Source organism: Erythrolamprus reginae, chromosome 2 (assembly GCF_031021105.1).
Source record: "Erythrolamprus reginae isolate rEryReg1 chromosome 2, rEryReg1.hap1, whole genome shotgun sequence".
NCBI lineage: Eukaryota > Metazoa > Chordata > Lepidosauria > Squamata > Dipsadidae > Erythrolamprus > Erythrolamprus reginae.
In genome coordinates, this window is record NC_091951.1 from 865628 (window position 1) to 881831 (window position 16204).

Consider the following 16204-nt stretch of genomic DNA (forward strand, 5'->3'; position numbering starts at 1 on the left):
TTAACCGTTGGGGCTCCACCTGAGAGCGGGAGCCTGCGGGAGGGGGTGGAAGGACAACCCGAGGTGAGAGTGGTGGCTCTTCCCAAGGCCCATGCTCCCCAGTGGCCCTCCCCCTGCAGGGGGAAGCGGAAGAAGTGGGGATGCCGGGAATGGGGGGAAATTCGGGGAAGGGCCCAAGTGGGGGGACGAAGGGGGGGCCTTGGAGGAGGAGGCGGGATTCGCACCAGGCTCCCGGAGGGGCCGATCCTGTCTCCGGAGGGGGAGAGAAGGGGGCGGTCTCTGCAGCTGCCTCCTTTATTTATTTAATTTGTTTAATTTGTTTTATTTATTTAATTTATTTAATTTTTTTTATTTGATTTTTAATTTTTTTTAAATTTTTTTATTTAATTAATTTATTTAATTTGTTTTGTTTTATTTATTTAATTTATTATTTTTTTATTTAATTCATTTATTTTATCTGTTTTATTTGTTTTATTTGTTTTATTTATTTAATTTTTTATTTGATTTATTTATTTGATTTATTTATTTGATTGATTGATTGATTGATTGGATTTGTGTGCTTCCCTTCTCCGTAGACTCTGGATGGCTCACAACAGTGATAGAAAACAGCATGTAAATCCAAGACTAAAGCAGCTAAAAAACCCGTACTTGTAAAACCAAATGTTCCCGGCCCTGCTCGGGGGACCTGGGCCCTGCGCTGGGATGAGCCTCTTGGGGCTCCGGGCAGGTTGGGGGAAGGTCGCTCAGGGGCTGAATTCCACCTTCTCATTCTGGGCCTTTGTTTTCCCTTCCACCTCAGAGACAGAAACCGGAAGCCATTTGGGGTCTTTGCAAGGCCCCATTTTCTCCTGGGGGAAGAAGAAAAGAGCGGGATCACCTGGAGGGATCTGTCCTGTGTTCCCAGAAATGGTCCCGTGAAGGAAAAGGCGTCTGGAGACCCACAAGAGTCCTTGGACCCCTTTGGAGTTGCTCTGCAGGACACAGAAAAGATGGAGACCCCACCTGTTGCAAAGGGGGGAAGCGGAAAAGGCCCTGCAGCCGCTCAGCCTGGGAAGGCGGGGGAGATCTGGACAAGACCCGGGCAGAAGATCCTGGAGGAAGAACCCATCCTCCCTTCAGAAGTTCTGCCCTGGAACTCCATCCAATACCGGGAGGCTGAGGGTCCCCGAGGACTTTGCAGCCGACTCCACAACTTGTGCAGGCGATGGCTGAGGCCAGAGAAACACACCAAAGCCCAGATGCTGGATCTGGTGGTTCTGGAGCATCTCCTGTCCCTTCTGCCCCCAGAGATGGAGGGCTGGGTGCGGGAGTGTGGAGCAGAGACCAGCTCCCAGGCGGTGGCCCTGGCGGAAGGCCTCCTCCTGAGCCAGGCGGAGGAGCAGAAGGAAACCAATGATATGGAGGGAAAGAAGAATCCACCAGATCCCGCTCATGAGCCATTTTTCTGGAGGATCCCTTGGGAAGATCCAAACCAGGAGACCTCGGAAGGTAATGGGAGATGCTCTGATGGCCCACCTGTCTCACCTTTGCTCTCTCCTCTTCTATAGAAGACCTCCTCCTATTTTGTTCATGATGCATTGTGAAATTATTCCTTACAGAGAAAGAAAGAATGAAGCTCTCTGGTTTTTATGAAGGACGTCAAACAGCGGTTGAACTTCCACATCAAGTAAGAAAGAGAAAAGATCTGAGATTTGTTTTCTCCCTTCAGGAAGTGAAGCAAATTTGAAGAGCCCCCTCTCTCCTTCTATCCCCCCCCCCCCCCCCGTTTGGCCAGGACTATTTTTGTGTCCTTCCACAACATGGAGAGCAAAATAGCAGGTTCACCTTTTCCTCCCTTTTATGTGTCTTTTGTGTTCTTTTTATTTCCTTTTCTTCACTCAATCCACCTGTGCCATTGTGCCCATGTTTCGTAGTACTCAGAAACCTTTTGGCCCCTTAATTCCATCATCTGTTTGTCCATTTTGGAACAATTATATATTTTGTTCATTACTACTTTTTTGGGGTGGTGGTGGTTCTGTATTTTCCCAATATTGGGCGAAAGTCATTCTGGCTGCAGTCGTGATATGTAATATTAAGTATTTTTTTGCTTTAGTATATTTCCTTTTAAATATTCCCAATAAGAATAATTCCTGCAAGAATTCTATCTCTATTTGTCTTGTAACCATGTGTGGATTTTCGTCCAGGATTTTTTTGTCTCAGAGCTTGACCACCACATGTGGAATAAGATGCCATTATTTTTTTTTTATACTGCCAACAATTTGGGCTCAATTTTGGATATATTTTAGCTAATTGGGTCGGTGCCAAATACCATCGATAACACATTTTATAGTCATTTTCCTTATAAGATACTGATTTGGATATTTTTAAATTTCAATTCCGTATTTGTTCCCAGTCTGCCAAGTGAATATTATAACCAATGTTCTGTGCCCATGTCACCATAGGTGCTTTTACTACATCTGTGTGTCTTTCATATTGTAGCAAGTAAATATATAGTTTGGAAATGATTTTACTTTCAGGGCCAGTTAAAAGTTTATCTAATATACTTGACGTTGTGCTTCTGCCATATTCCCGCATGTCCTTTTTGTACCTGGATTGTGTCTCGCTGTATACTATTTTTTGTATTTTTTCTTAGGATGGATGTATGTTTATACCAGACATGTTTAAATTCAGTTACTGTGGATTTACCAACCAGGTCTGCTGGAAGTTTGTTCCAAGGATCTACTACTCTTTCAGTAAAATAATATTTTCTCATGTATTTTCTCATATAATATTTTCTCATGTATTTTCTCATATAATATTTTCTCATGTAAGACGAAAGATTCGTAAGATGAAACATTGTTTCCCATAGGAAACAATGTAAAGTCAATTAATCTGTGCAACGAAAAAAAACCCCGGAAATAAACCGCTGCCGCCCGGCTGTGACCTTCCCAGCAGCCTCCGAACGCCAAACCCGGAAGTTCGGGTTTGGCATTCGTATCCCGAAAAAAGTTCGTAAGAAGAGGCAAATTTTTTCTGAACCGTTCGGAGGCTGCTGGGAAGCCGCGTGGCTGTTTTAAAAGGTGACAGCCGGGCTGGGAGGCTTCCCAGCAACCTCCCGAACCCGGAAGTTCGGCAAAGGTTCGGGGTTCGGGAGGTTGCTGGGAAGCCCCCCAGCCCGGCTGTGACCTTTTAAAACAGCCGCGCGGCTTCCCAGCCGTCTCCCGAAGCCAAACCCAAAAGCCCCACCGCCCGGCTGTCACCTTTTAAAACAGCCGTGCGGCTTCCCAGCAGCCTCCGAACGGTTAAAAAAAATTTGCCTCTTCTTACGAACTTTTTTCGGGATACGAACGCCAAACCCGAACTTCCAGGTTTGGCGTTCGGAGGCTGCTAGAAAGCAGCGCGGCTGTTTTAAAAGGTGACAGCCGGGCGGCGGGGCTTCCCAGCAGCCTCCGAACGCCAAACCCGGAAGTTCGGGTTTGGCGTTCGTATCACGAAAAAAGTTCGTAAGAAGAGGCAAATTTTTTCTGAACCCCGGGTTCGTATCTTGAGTTGTTCGTAAGACGAGGGGTTCGTATCTTGAGGTACCACTGTATTCCAAATGTGGTCTCACCAGCGCTCTATATAGTGGGATCATAATCTCCCTCTTCCTGCTTGTTATACCTCTAGCTATGCAGCCAAGCATCCTACTTGCTTTTTCTACCGCCTGACCACACTGCTCACCCATTTTGAGACTGTCAGAAATCACTACCCCTAAATCCTTCTCTTCTGAAGTTTTTGCTAACACAGAACTTCCAATACAATACTCAGATTGAGGATTCCTTTTCCCCAAGTGCATTATTTTACATTTGGAAACATTAAACTGCAGTTTCCATTGCTTTGACCATTTATCTAGTAAAACTAAATCATTTATCATATTACAGACGCCTCCAGGAATATCTACCCTATTGTACACTTTAGAGTCATTGGCAAATGAAATGGTGAAATGTTGATTTCATTTTGTTAGATGGGACCCAATGTGTCGATCCTTCTATATATATCAAGTTAATATCCTGGAGTTTCGTTATTCCTGACAATTTGGTCTTCTCTGCAAATTTGACCAGTTCCCCTTTTATCCTCTTGTCTAAATCATTGATGACCATGAAAAGATCTTGCAAATTTTCCTCTTCTGTTCTTTTTTCTGTGTTCAGGAGAGTCCTGTGTCCTTCGAGGAGGTGGCTGTGTCTTTCTCTGAGGAAGAATGGTCTCTGTTGGATCCTGATCAGAAAGAGCTGCATTCAGAAGTCATGCTGGAAAACCATAGGAACGTGGTCTCTCTGGGTAAGAGTTTTCTAATTGCCAATCAGAGTAAAAGAGATTTTAAAAAACCACTATTATGAGACATCGTCTCCAGGGAGGGAGAAGGAACGGATGTGGCCTTCTGGTGCTCCAAGGAAGGAAAGAGTCAGTGTCTCTTTGCTTAGATGTTTTCTGTGCATTTCTTCTCTGTAGTTTCCATTTCTATTTGAACGTGTTTGTAGGGGCCGAAAAGAACAAAGTGGGCCTTTATGTATCCTAGGGAGGTCATGTGAGAGGAGTGTATTGTCATTCTGCTGCACGAATCCCAGCGACCAGTTAGATCCCACAGAGTGGGTCTTTTCCGGGTCCCGTCAATTAAACAATGTCGCTTGGCGGGACCCAGGGGAAGAGTCTTCTCTGTGGCGGCCCCAGCCCTCTGGAACCAACTCCCCCCAGAGATTAAAATTTCCCCCATCCTCCTTGCCTTTCGTATGCTCCTTAAAACCCACCTCTGCTGCCAGGCATGGGGGAATTGAGATCCTCTTTCCCCCTATGCCTTTACAATTTTATTCATGGTATGTCTGTATGTATGTTTGGTTTTTATAATAATGTTTTTAGTATTGGATTATTATTATTATTATTATTATTATTATTATTATTATTATTATTATTATTGAGCCGGGTTGGCGCAGCAGGTAGAGTGCTGTACTGCAGGCCACTGAAGCTGACTGTAGATCTGAAGGTCAGTGGTTCAAATCTCATCACCGGCTCAAGGTTGACTTAGCCTTCCATCCTTCCGAGGTGGGTCAAATGAGGACCCGGAGTGTGGGGGCAATAGGCTGGCTCTGTTAAAAAGTGCTATTGCTGACATGTTGTAAGCCGCCCTGAGTCTAAGGAGAAGGGCGGCATAAAAATTGAATAAATAAATAAATTATATGCTGTTCTATGAAACCTCCAAAATTGTGTGGGAACAGAACTTTCCCCCGCAGCCCATGGAAGAGCATTCTCCCAATCCAATTCAAGAACAAAAGCCTCCTGCAGGGTCACTGAGAGCATCCTAGGGTACAGGTCATCCTTGAGTTACGACAGTTCACTTAGTGACCATTCCAGGTTATGAGCAGCCCTCCCCGAAGTACGTGGGATCCAGTCCCGAAATTATGAGTGTTGCAGCCCCATGGCAATAGTGCATACTTAGGAATGACAGCAGAGGGGCTGCAACCTTTGCCCTCCATATTCCCCCACCCCTCCCACCATTGTCTGGTTCCAGAAGAGCATGAGGAGAATGGAAGGTTTGGACACTCTCATGACTCATGAATATAGAAATCATCATGTTTATGTCACACCAGTGCAAGCATGCAAACATACAACCTAGTGACATTTTGGAGAAATTCTGAAGGAATTTCACTTGACTTTGTATCTTTTTTCTCTAACCTTATTATCATTTTCATTTCCCTTTTGGTTTGAAGGTAAAGATCAAGATTCCTGTGAACTGTTCCAACTGATCAATGCTGAAAATGGAAATGAGAAGTTTGGAATTCGAATGGAATTAGAAAGCCGTGAGATAAATCAGTCAAAGAGCTGGAATCAGGAAAGCTCATCTTCCACTGATGCTCTGATTCAAGATTCTCTTGCCCAACAAGAGGAAATAAGGAATAAATATATTGGGAAAAGTGTGAAGCTAACCAAAGCTAAAGTACAAATAAATGAATACTCTTTAACCCAAAACAAAGGAGACGATGGTATAAGAAGAAACAACAGACAAAATTACAATGGGACATCCACTCATTTTCATGGAAATAACTATCTTGCATCTGAAAAAGTGATTGACACAAAAGAGAAGCCATACAAATGCATGGAGTGTGGAAAGAAGTTTGCTCGAATAAGTCATCTTATTTCCCATAAAAAGATCCACACAGGGGGGAAGCCATATAAATGCATGGAGTGTGGAAAGACCTTTGCTCAAAGAAGTCATCTGACATCCCACAAGATGATCCATACAGGGAAGAAGCCATATAAATGCATGGAGTGTGGAAAGACCTTTGCACGAAGAAGTCCTCTTATTTCCCATAAAAGGATCCACACAGGGGAGAAGCCATATAAATGCATGGAGTGTGGAAAGACCTTTGCACGAAGAAGTCATCTTATTTCCCACAACATGATCCACTCAGGGGAGAAGCCGTATAAATACATGGAGTGTGGAAAGACCTTTGGTCAAAGAAGTCATCTTACTACCCACAAGGTGATCCATACAGGGGAGAAGCCGTATAAGTGCACAGAATGTGGAAAGACCTTTGCACAAAGAAGTCCTCTTATTTCCCATAAAAGGATCCACACAGGGGAGAAGCCATATAAATGCATGGAGTGTGGAAAGACCTTTGCACGAAGAAGTCATCTTATTTCCCACAACATGATCCACTCAGGGGAGAAGCCATATAAATGCATGGAGTGTGGAAAGACCTTTGCTCGAAGAAGTCATCTTATTTCCCACAAGATCATCCACACGGAGAATCTGTATAAATGCATGGAGTGTGGAAAGACCTTTGCTCAAAGACAGGATCTTATTTCCCATAAAAGGATCCACACAGGAGAGAAGCCGTATAAATGCATGGAGTGTGGAAAGACCTTTGCTCGAAGAAGTCCTCTTATATCCCATAAAAGGATCCACACAGGGGAGAAGCCGTATAAATGCATAGAGTGTGGGAAGGCCTTTACTTATAAACATCATCTTATTTCCCATAAAAGGATCCACACAGGGGAGAAGCCGTATAAATGCCTGGAGTGTGGAAAGGCCTTTGCTCAAAGAAGTCCTCTTACTTCCCATAAAAGGATCCACACAGGGGAGAAGCCGTATAAATGCATAGAGTGTGGGAAGGCCTTTGCTCAAAGAAGACCTCTTATTTCCCACAAGATGATCCACACAGGGGAGAAGCCGTATAAATGCATGGAGTGTGGAAAGGCCTTTGCTCAAAGTGGTCATCTTATTTCCCATGAAAAGATCCACAAGAAAAAAGCCGTATAAATTCATGGAGTATGAAAAAACCCTCTTACTTTCCCTAGGATGATCCACACGTAGGACAAGCCGTATAATTCCATGGAGTGTGGAAAGATCTTGGCTCAGAATGGTCACCTATGTTCTCATAAAAGGATCCATGCTCAGGAGAAACTATATAGCTATAGCAATTCTACTTACATTTATATACTACTCCACAGTGCTTTACCACTTATATCTGAGCAGTTTACAAAGTCAGCATATGAAAGGCTGAATCAACTATTAGAAGCAATCTATAGCAGTTTAAGATGTTTTCAATAAAATGTCGAATTGAAAGTTTTCAATTTTCAGTTATTTAAAAATGCTCCATCCATTTTGTTGCTCAAATATGATTTCCCATCCAGAATTTGCATTTCTTGCTCAAAGAGTCAGTCACCATTTTCATTTTGTAAACGTACTGGGGAGGACCAGGGGAGACATGATAGCAGTGTTCCAATATCTCCGAGGTTGCCACAGAGAAGGAGTCAACCTATTCTGCAAAGCACCTGAGGGTAGAATAAGAAGCAATGGGTGGAAACTAAGCAAGGAGAGAAGCAACTTATTTATTTATTTATTTATTCATTTATTCATTTATTCATTTATTTATATTTGTATGCCGCCCCTCTTTGCAGAGAATGGAACTAAGGAGAAATTTCCTGGCAGTCTGAAGAGTTAATTGGTGGAACAGCCTGTCTCCAGAAGTTGTGAATGCCCCAACACTGGCTTGGGAGTGTGAGGCCCTGTTCTTCAGTGGTTCTCCTCCTACATCTCCAGTTGGTCGTTAGTGGGGGGTCAGAAGTCTCTCCCTTATGGGGTGCCTCAGTGGTTGGTCCTCTCTCCTCTGCTATTTAAAATCTACATGAAACCGCTGGGTGAGATCATCCAAGGGCATGGGGCGAGGTATCATCAATATGTGGATGATACCCAGTTATACATCTCCACCCCATGTCCAGTCAGCGAAGCAGTGGAAGGGATGTGCTGGTGCCTGGAGGCTGTTGGGTTCTGGACAGGTGTCAACAAGCTCAAACTCAACCCTGACAAGACAGAGTGGCTGTGGGTCTTGCCTCGCAAGGACAATCCCATCTCTCCGTCCATTACCCTGGAGGGGGAACTACTGACCCCCTCGGAGAGGGTCCGCAACTTGGGCATCCTCCTCGATCCACAGCTAACATTAGAACATCATCTTTCGGCTGTGGCGAGGAGGGCATTTGCCCAGGTTCGCCTGATGCACCAATTGTGACCCTACTTCGACAGGGAGTCATTCCTCACATTTGCTCATGCCCTCATCACCTCGAGGTTTGTTTCCGGTCGCAATTCAAAGTGTTGGTAATGACCTATAAAGCCCTACATGGCATCGGACCAGAATACCTCTGGAACCATCTTCTGCCGCATGAATCCCAGTGGCTGATAAGGTCCCACAGAGTTGGCCTTCTCCGGGTCGGTCCCGTCAACTAAATAATGTCGTCTGGCGGGCCCCAGGGGAAGAGCCTTCTTTTTGGCGGCCCCAGCCCTCTGGAATCAACTCCCCCCATAGATCAGAACTGCCCCCACCCTCCTTCTCTTTCATAAATTGCTTAAGACCCACCTGAATCGCCAGGCATGTGGGAATTGAGATACCTCCCCCAGTTTATATAGTTTTATGTATGGTATGCTTGTGTTGTATGGTTTTAATGGACGCGCTTTTTAGATGTTTTTTAAACATTAGATTTGTTACATTGTTATTGTTATTATGGTTGTTGTGAGCCGCCCCAAGTCTGCGGAGAGGGGTGGCATACAAATCTAATAAATTATTATTATTATTATTATTATTATTATTATTATTATTATTTTCAGCAGATGTTGGATAACCATCTGTCTGAAGTAGTGTAGCTGGATTTTGTATTTCATCACCAGTCGGGCGCTTCCCAAGCACCTAGGACTGCGTGATGTAGCGGCGAATTATGTGTGCCGATCCCAGTAAAGCGGCCTTTTGCAATTGACATGGAGATTTTGTCAATTCAGATGGTTTTCAAATGTCCGCTGAGACCCTTTGGCCCTGCGCCCAACGTGCCATGTACCACTGAGACCACTTTCACTGGCTTATGCCAGAGTCGTTGCAGCTCAATTTTTAGATCTTGGTATTTCACTAATTTCTCTAGCTGCTTCTCCTCAATTCTGCTGTTCCCTGGGATTGCGATGTCGATCCATACTTTCTTTTTCTCCACGATCACAATGTCTGGTGTGTTATGCTTCAGAATTCAGTCAGATCCTATTATTATTATTATTATTGTTATTATTCTTATTAATATTAATAATATTATTATTATTAAATGGAGGGTACCTTCTGGATCTGCCCTGAACTCCCCTTGAGCAGCAGCCACCCCAGCCACTTTCAGTTTCCTTCTCTCCCCCAACTCTCCCTCCTGCTTCAGATGATGTCACAAAGGTCTCTGCCCGGAGACTGATGACGCTGGAGCAAGGAGACTTCCCATTGGTCCTGCCGCACTTCCTGTCGACTCCCATCTCCAAAATTGGAGAAAAACCCTTCCTCCCCTCAACAACCCTATTCCTCTTCTGGGACTGGAGATATCTAGCCCCCTCACAAACACACAGACACACACACACACAGAGAGACGTGTGCTCATTGAATGGGAAGATTCTGCTGTAGGAGGAGATGGTGCCCTGAATGATAAGGGTGGGGGAGGGGTAATCCCGCAGCCAGTGAGGACTTGTGGGTCACATACACACCCACCCACTCAATGTGTGGGGAGTCCCAGAAAACCCAGCCAGACCAGGGAGAGGGCTGCTTCCCTTCAGGACAGAAAAAGCTGATTACCGTCCTCAAAATATACGTCTCCCTTGCTTGGAACGTCTGGAGGAACCGGCCCCTCCCGATTTCTTGCCCCTTTTTTTCTGTGGGTCAGGGGATCCTCCTTTTCCCTTCTAAGCAGCCCCAAATGGGACCCCAAATTAAAGTCTGGCCACTTCTCCTCCTCTTCCCACTCCTTTCCATGGAGAACGTCATTAGGGATTGGACTAGATGACCTCCAAGGTCTCCTCCAACTCTGTTATAATCTGTTATCTTGCCACAGTCTCAAGCAATAGAAGAATATGTAGAGAAAGATATAAAGTGACATGTTGCAATCAATTAACCCGGTATAAAAGAGCAGATATGGAGCTTTCCCCGAGAAATCTGCCCATTTCTGCTGTGGAAGACTCAGCCGCCCCAAACCCAACGGCTCCTTCTTGTTACTTTCCAACTCAAACTCCCAGAGGAACAGAAGGCAGATCCCACCAAAGCCTTCACTTCTCCACACCCCAAAAGAAACCGAGGAGTAAAAAGCAATAACACCCCATTTCTGGGGTTCCCCCCGCCCCAGAAGGAGGCTGCCAGGTAACAGCCGCAGGCAAAGCGACGCCTGGCTTGGCTTAACGGGAAGAAGAAATGGATTATTGCTGCCATTGGCCGGCCAAATGGCCGTGGCGCTTGCAAGGGGCAAGGACCCGTGAGAAAGGCTGGACAAAAGACTCCTCTGGATAACTGGACGTCATAGAAACGGCCCCAAATTCCTTTGTTCATCCAGCTCATTTCTCAGCTGCCCCAGAATAGAATTTGGGGGGCTGCCCCATGGGGGGGGATTATCCTCCAAAGCCCCAGAAGAAGAGAAGCAACCGATGGAAATTAACCAAAGAGAGAAACAACCTGGAATTAAGGAAAAGCTTCCTCGCAGTGAAGAGAATTAACCAGTGGAACTGCTGACACCAGAGGTTGGGTGCTTCATCACTGGAGGGTTTTAAGAGACTGGACAGCAAATGGTCAGAGATGATAGAGTTTCTCCTGCCTGGACTAGAAGACCTCCAAGGTGTCAAGATGAGGCCTAACTTGATATAATATCCCCATGGAGGAGGAAGGACTGTTGTCATTGTAATGGCTATTATACATAGAGAATGCTGAATCCATATGCTGCAACCTGATTGGCTGGTAAATATATAAAAATGTATGACACATTTGCATAGGTGTGGTTGCTGTGGTAGTAGTGGTTGACTAGTTATTATTATTATTATTATTATTATTATTATTATTATTATTATTATTATTACTATATTTATATGCCGCCCCTCTCCGCAGACTCGGGGCAGCTTACAGCAGTGATAAAACAATATACAATAGGAAATCTAATATTAAAGTCTAAAATACGTGCAATAACCCCTTACCCCACTCCCAGAACATAATGGCCTGCCCATGTTTTGCCCTCCCCAGGCTCCTAGAAAAGCTCTGGAGCTTGGGAAGAGCCTCCCCCACCCCATCCAGAAGCTGGAAACAGACGGTTTCCCCACTCCCAGTGAGCTCAGAAGGGTCGTGAATCAGCTGGCTGGAGCACACCTGAGTTTGCGTCCTCACTAATATGGCTTCATGTGCCACCTGTGACATCACGGATATAGATGGTGATGGACATACGGTACTTTATTTATACCCTAAATCAGTGTTTCCAAAGCTTTTGACTATAATTTTCACAATGCTTAGTACCCCACGTCAAAAAAAAAAGGATGTATTTTAATAACAATCAAAATATATTTATTTTTTTGGTACATACGCAAAATAATAATGAATGAAAAATAAAATTATTCATCATAAAATGTAAATAAAGTTATATTATCAATAACAAGTTGTAGTGTGGCTTATGTACAGTCAGATAGAGTATAAGTAATATTGTAAATAGAGAAGTCATTATTGCTAAGAAGAAGTAAATATATTTTCTTAAGAACTCCTGCTGCAATGTGTTCATTCGAAGACTTCAGCTTCTTATCTATTGGTCTGTGCCTGGCTGGCTGGGTTGGGTCAGCTTCCTCAAGTGCTGCCCTGACCCAAGTTCCCTTCCAGCTCTGTTCTTCAGCAGCCTCCATTTTCTTCCCTTACTGTAATTGGACCTGATTTGGCTTCCAACACTATTAGGAGAACATGGAAACCCACGACTGGAAGATGCAACGGAAGAGGTCAATGTGGAGGAAATAGGCAGCTGCTGTCCAAAGGAAGAGGGAGACACGGCCACAAACATTTTATATCTATTTATTTATTGTTAGAGTTGAAAGGGACCATGAAGGCCATCAAGTTCAACCCCCTGCCCAAGCAGGAACCCTATAGTACACCAGTCAAGTGGCAGTTCAATCTTCTCTTAAAAATGTCCAGAGTGTTGGAGTTCACAACGTTCGCTGGTAGGTTGTTTCATTGGTTGATCACTCTGACCGTCAGGAAGTTCCTCCTTATCTCCATGTTGAATCTCTCCTTCGTCAGCTTCCAGCCATAGTTCCTCATCCGGGCCTCTGGTGCCCTGAAGAATATAGTGATCCCCTCCTCTCTGTGACATCCCCTCGTATACTTGTAGACTGCTATCCTGTCCGCTCTGGCCCTCCTTTTCTCTCGGTTATCCATGCCCAGTTCCCTCAGTCTATCTTCGTAAGTCTTGGTTTCCAATTCCTTAATCATCTTGTTTGCTCTTTTTTGCACCTTCTCCAGAGTTTCAATGTCTCTTTTGAAGTGTGGTGACCAGAACTGAATACAGTACTCCAGGTGTGTTCGGACCAGGGCGTAGTAGAGTGGTATTAAGACTTCCCTGGTCTTGGAGTGTATTCCCCTGTTGGTGCAGCTTAGGATTGTGTTGGCTTTTTTAGCTGCTGCTGCACATTGTTGGCTCATGTTTAGTTGATTGTCCACCAAGACTCCGAGGTCTCTTTCGCAGTCGCTACTGCTAAGAGGGGTTTCTCCCAGGTTGTATGTGTGTCCAGGGTTTTTTCTGCGTAGGTGAAGGACTTTGCTCTTGTCGATGTTGAACATCATTGTGTTGGTGTGGGCCCCCTGTGTCAATATAAATGTGTTTAATATTCCCAGTAGAGAAGACAGTCAGGAACATCCTGAGGTAAATCTCAAACAGCGTCCAGAAAAAAAAGGAGAAAGGGGAAACGCAACCAATCAGAGCACAGATCCCCTCAGGCAGGAGCCGGCCCTCCCTCCCTCACAATGGGGAGTTTCCTTCTCCAGCCATTAAATTCAGTATCTTCACATTTGAAGGATCCAAAAGAAACAGAGCTAAGATGACTTTGCTTTTGTCCCTTAGATTGAATTGTCCGGCTGGGATGGTTTTTAACATTTATCCTGCACTGTGCTAAAAAGAAGTCAACGTCCTTTTCTCCTTTTTTCTCCTGTCCCTCTCAGGCCTCCTTCTCCCTCCCTTTCTCCTGCCCTCAATGTCTGGCTTCTATTTTCCCTTCTGTTTTGTCCACTAAATAAATGAATAAGCTCTGGAGACTACAAAAAAGGCAGAGAAGAGCCACAAAGATGGAGGCTAAAATTATTTATTTATTTTAATTCATTTTATTGCCTGTATAGGCCTCCCAACTCCTGAGGGGCTCTGGGCGGCCTACACAAATAAAACCATAGACACCCATTGAAATCCCCTTCAAAACCTAATATCTCTGGGGCCACCACCAAGATTCCTCCCCTCTTCTGCCCTTGTGCCTTCCATCCCATTCTCTCCTCTAGACAAAGAAGCGGCTGAAGGAAAGAGACGGAGGGGCAGGAGATGGAAGAAAGAAGGAAACCGCCCTAGAAAGGCCACAGAAGAAAGACCACAACCTCCTTCCCTGCCTTTGGGTCAATGGAGACTCCAAAGCCTTTCTCCTCCTACTCCCAAGCCCATCATCCCCGCCCTCTCCCTTCCCCCTCCCGCCAGCTCCTCTTTCCCACCCTTTCTGGCACCCAGGTATTTCACCCCCAATCCGCCAGGGGGCGCCCTCTGCCAAGGGAAGGGAAGACAGCGGGATTGGACTCACCGGAGGGAAAACGTCACAAGGGGCTTTTCTGAGGAGTCTTGCGAAGGAAGTGACATCACTGTCCCTTGCCAGTCTAGGAAGCCACACTCGCTCTCCTTATCCGGTGGGGCTCCACCTGAGACCCGGAGCCTGCGGGAGGGGGTGGAAGGACATCCAGAGGCGCCCGAGGTGAGATTGGGGGCTCTTCCCAAGGCCCATGCTCCCCAGCGGCCCTCCCCCTGCAGGCGGAAGCGGAACAAGCGGGGATGCCGGGAAGGGGGGGAGATTCGGGGAACGGCCCAAGTGGGGGAAGGGAGGGGGGGCCTTGGAGGAGGAGGCGGGATTCGCACCAGGCTCCCGGAGGGGGAGAGAAAGGGGCGTTTTCTGCAGCTGCCTCCTTATTTATTTATTTAATTTGTTTAATTTATTTAATTTATTTATTTGATTGATTGATTGGATTTGTATGCTGCCCTCCGTAGACTCGGGGCGGCTAACAACAGTGATACAAAACAGCATGTAAATCCACGACTAAAAGAGCTAAAAAACCCTTATTTGTAAAACCAAACATACCTACAAACATAAGAAATCATATGTTCCCGGCCCTGCTCGGGGGACCTGGGCCCTGCGCTGGGATGAGCCTCTTGGGGCTCCGGGCAGGTTGGGTGAAGGTCGCTCAGGGGCTGAATTCCACCTTCTCATTCTGGGCCTTTGTTTTTCCTTCCACCTCAGAGACAGAAACCGGAAGCCATTTGGGGTCTTTGCAAGGCCCCATTTTCTCCTGGGGGAAGAAGAAAAGAGCGGGATCACCTGGAGGGATCTGTCCTGTGTTCCCAGAAATGGTCCCGTGAAGGAAAAGGCGTCTGGAGACCCACAAGAGTCCTTGGACCCCTTTGGAGTTGCTCTGCAGGACAGAAAAAGGATGGAGACCCCACCTGTTGCAAAGGGGGGAAGCGGAAAAGGCCCTGCAGCCGCTCAGCCTGGGAAGGCGGGGGAGATCTGGACAAGACCCGGGCAGAAGATCCTGGAGGAAGAACCCATCCTCCCTTCAGAAGTTCTGCCCTGGAACTCCATCCAATACCGGGAGGCTGAGGGTCCCCGAGGACTTTGCAGCCGACTCCACAACTTGTGCAGGCGATGGCTGAGGCCAGAGAAACACACCAAAGCCCAGATGCTGGATCTGGTGGTTCTGGAGCATCTCCTGTCCCTTCTGCCCCCAGAGATGGAGGGCTGGGTGCGGGAGTGTGGAGCAGAGACCAGCTCCCAGGCGGTGGCCCTGGCGGAAGGCCTCCTCCTGAGCCAGGCGGAGGAGCAGAAGGAAACCAATGATATGGAGGGAAAGAAGAATCCACCAGATCCCGCTCATGAGCCATTTTTCTGGAGGATCCCTTGGGAAGATCCAAACCAGGAGACCTCGGAAGGTAATGGGAGATGCTCTGATGGCCCAGCTGTCTCACTTTTGCTCTCTCCTCTTCTATAGAAGACCTCCTCCTCTTTTGTTCATGATGCATTGTGAAATTATTCTTTACAGAGAAAGAAAGAATGAAGCTCTCTGGTTTTTATGAAGGACGTCAAACAGCGGTTGAACTTCCACATCAAGTAAGAAAGAGAAAAGATATTAAATTTGTTTTGTTTTGTTTTGTGTTCTTTTTATTTCTATTTCTTCACTCAATCCACCGGTGCCATTATGCCCATATTTCGTAGTACTCAGAAACTTTTTGGCCCCTTAATTCCATCATCTGTTTGTCCATTTTGGAACAATTATATATTTTGTTCATTACTACTTTTTCGGGGTGGTGGTGGTTCTGTATTTTTCCAATATTGGGCGAAAGTCATTCTGGCTGCAGTCGTGATATGTAATATTAAGTATTTTTTTCCTTTAGTATATTTCCTTTTAAATATTCCCAATAAGAATAATTCCTGCAAGAATTCTTTCTCTATTTGTCTTGTAACCATGTGTGGATTTTTGTCCAGGATTTTTTGGTCTCAGAGCTTGACCACCACATATGGAGGAAGATGCCATTATTATTATTTTTATACTGCCAACAATTTGGGCTCAATTTTGGATATATTTTAGCTAATTGGGTGGGTGCCAAATACCATCGATAACACATTTTATAGTCATTTTCCTTATAAGGT

At 45.5% G+C, this 16204-nt stretch overlaps 1 pseudogene; it reads left to right on the top strand.

Moving 5' to 3' along the window:
- The first annotated feature begins 497 nt into the window (after positions 1-497).
- LOC139162992 (zinc finger protein 208-like) overlaps positions 498-16204 on the top strand; it is a 47404-nt pseudogene continuing 31697 nt past the window's right edge.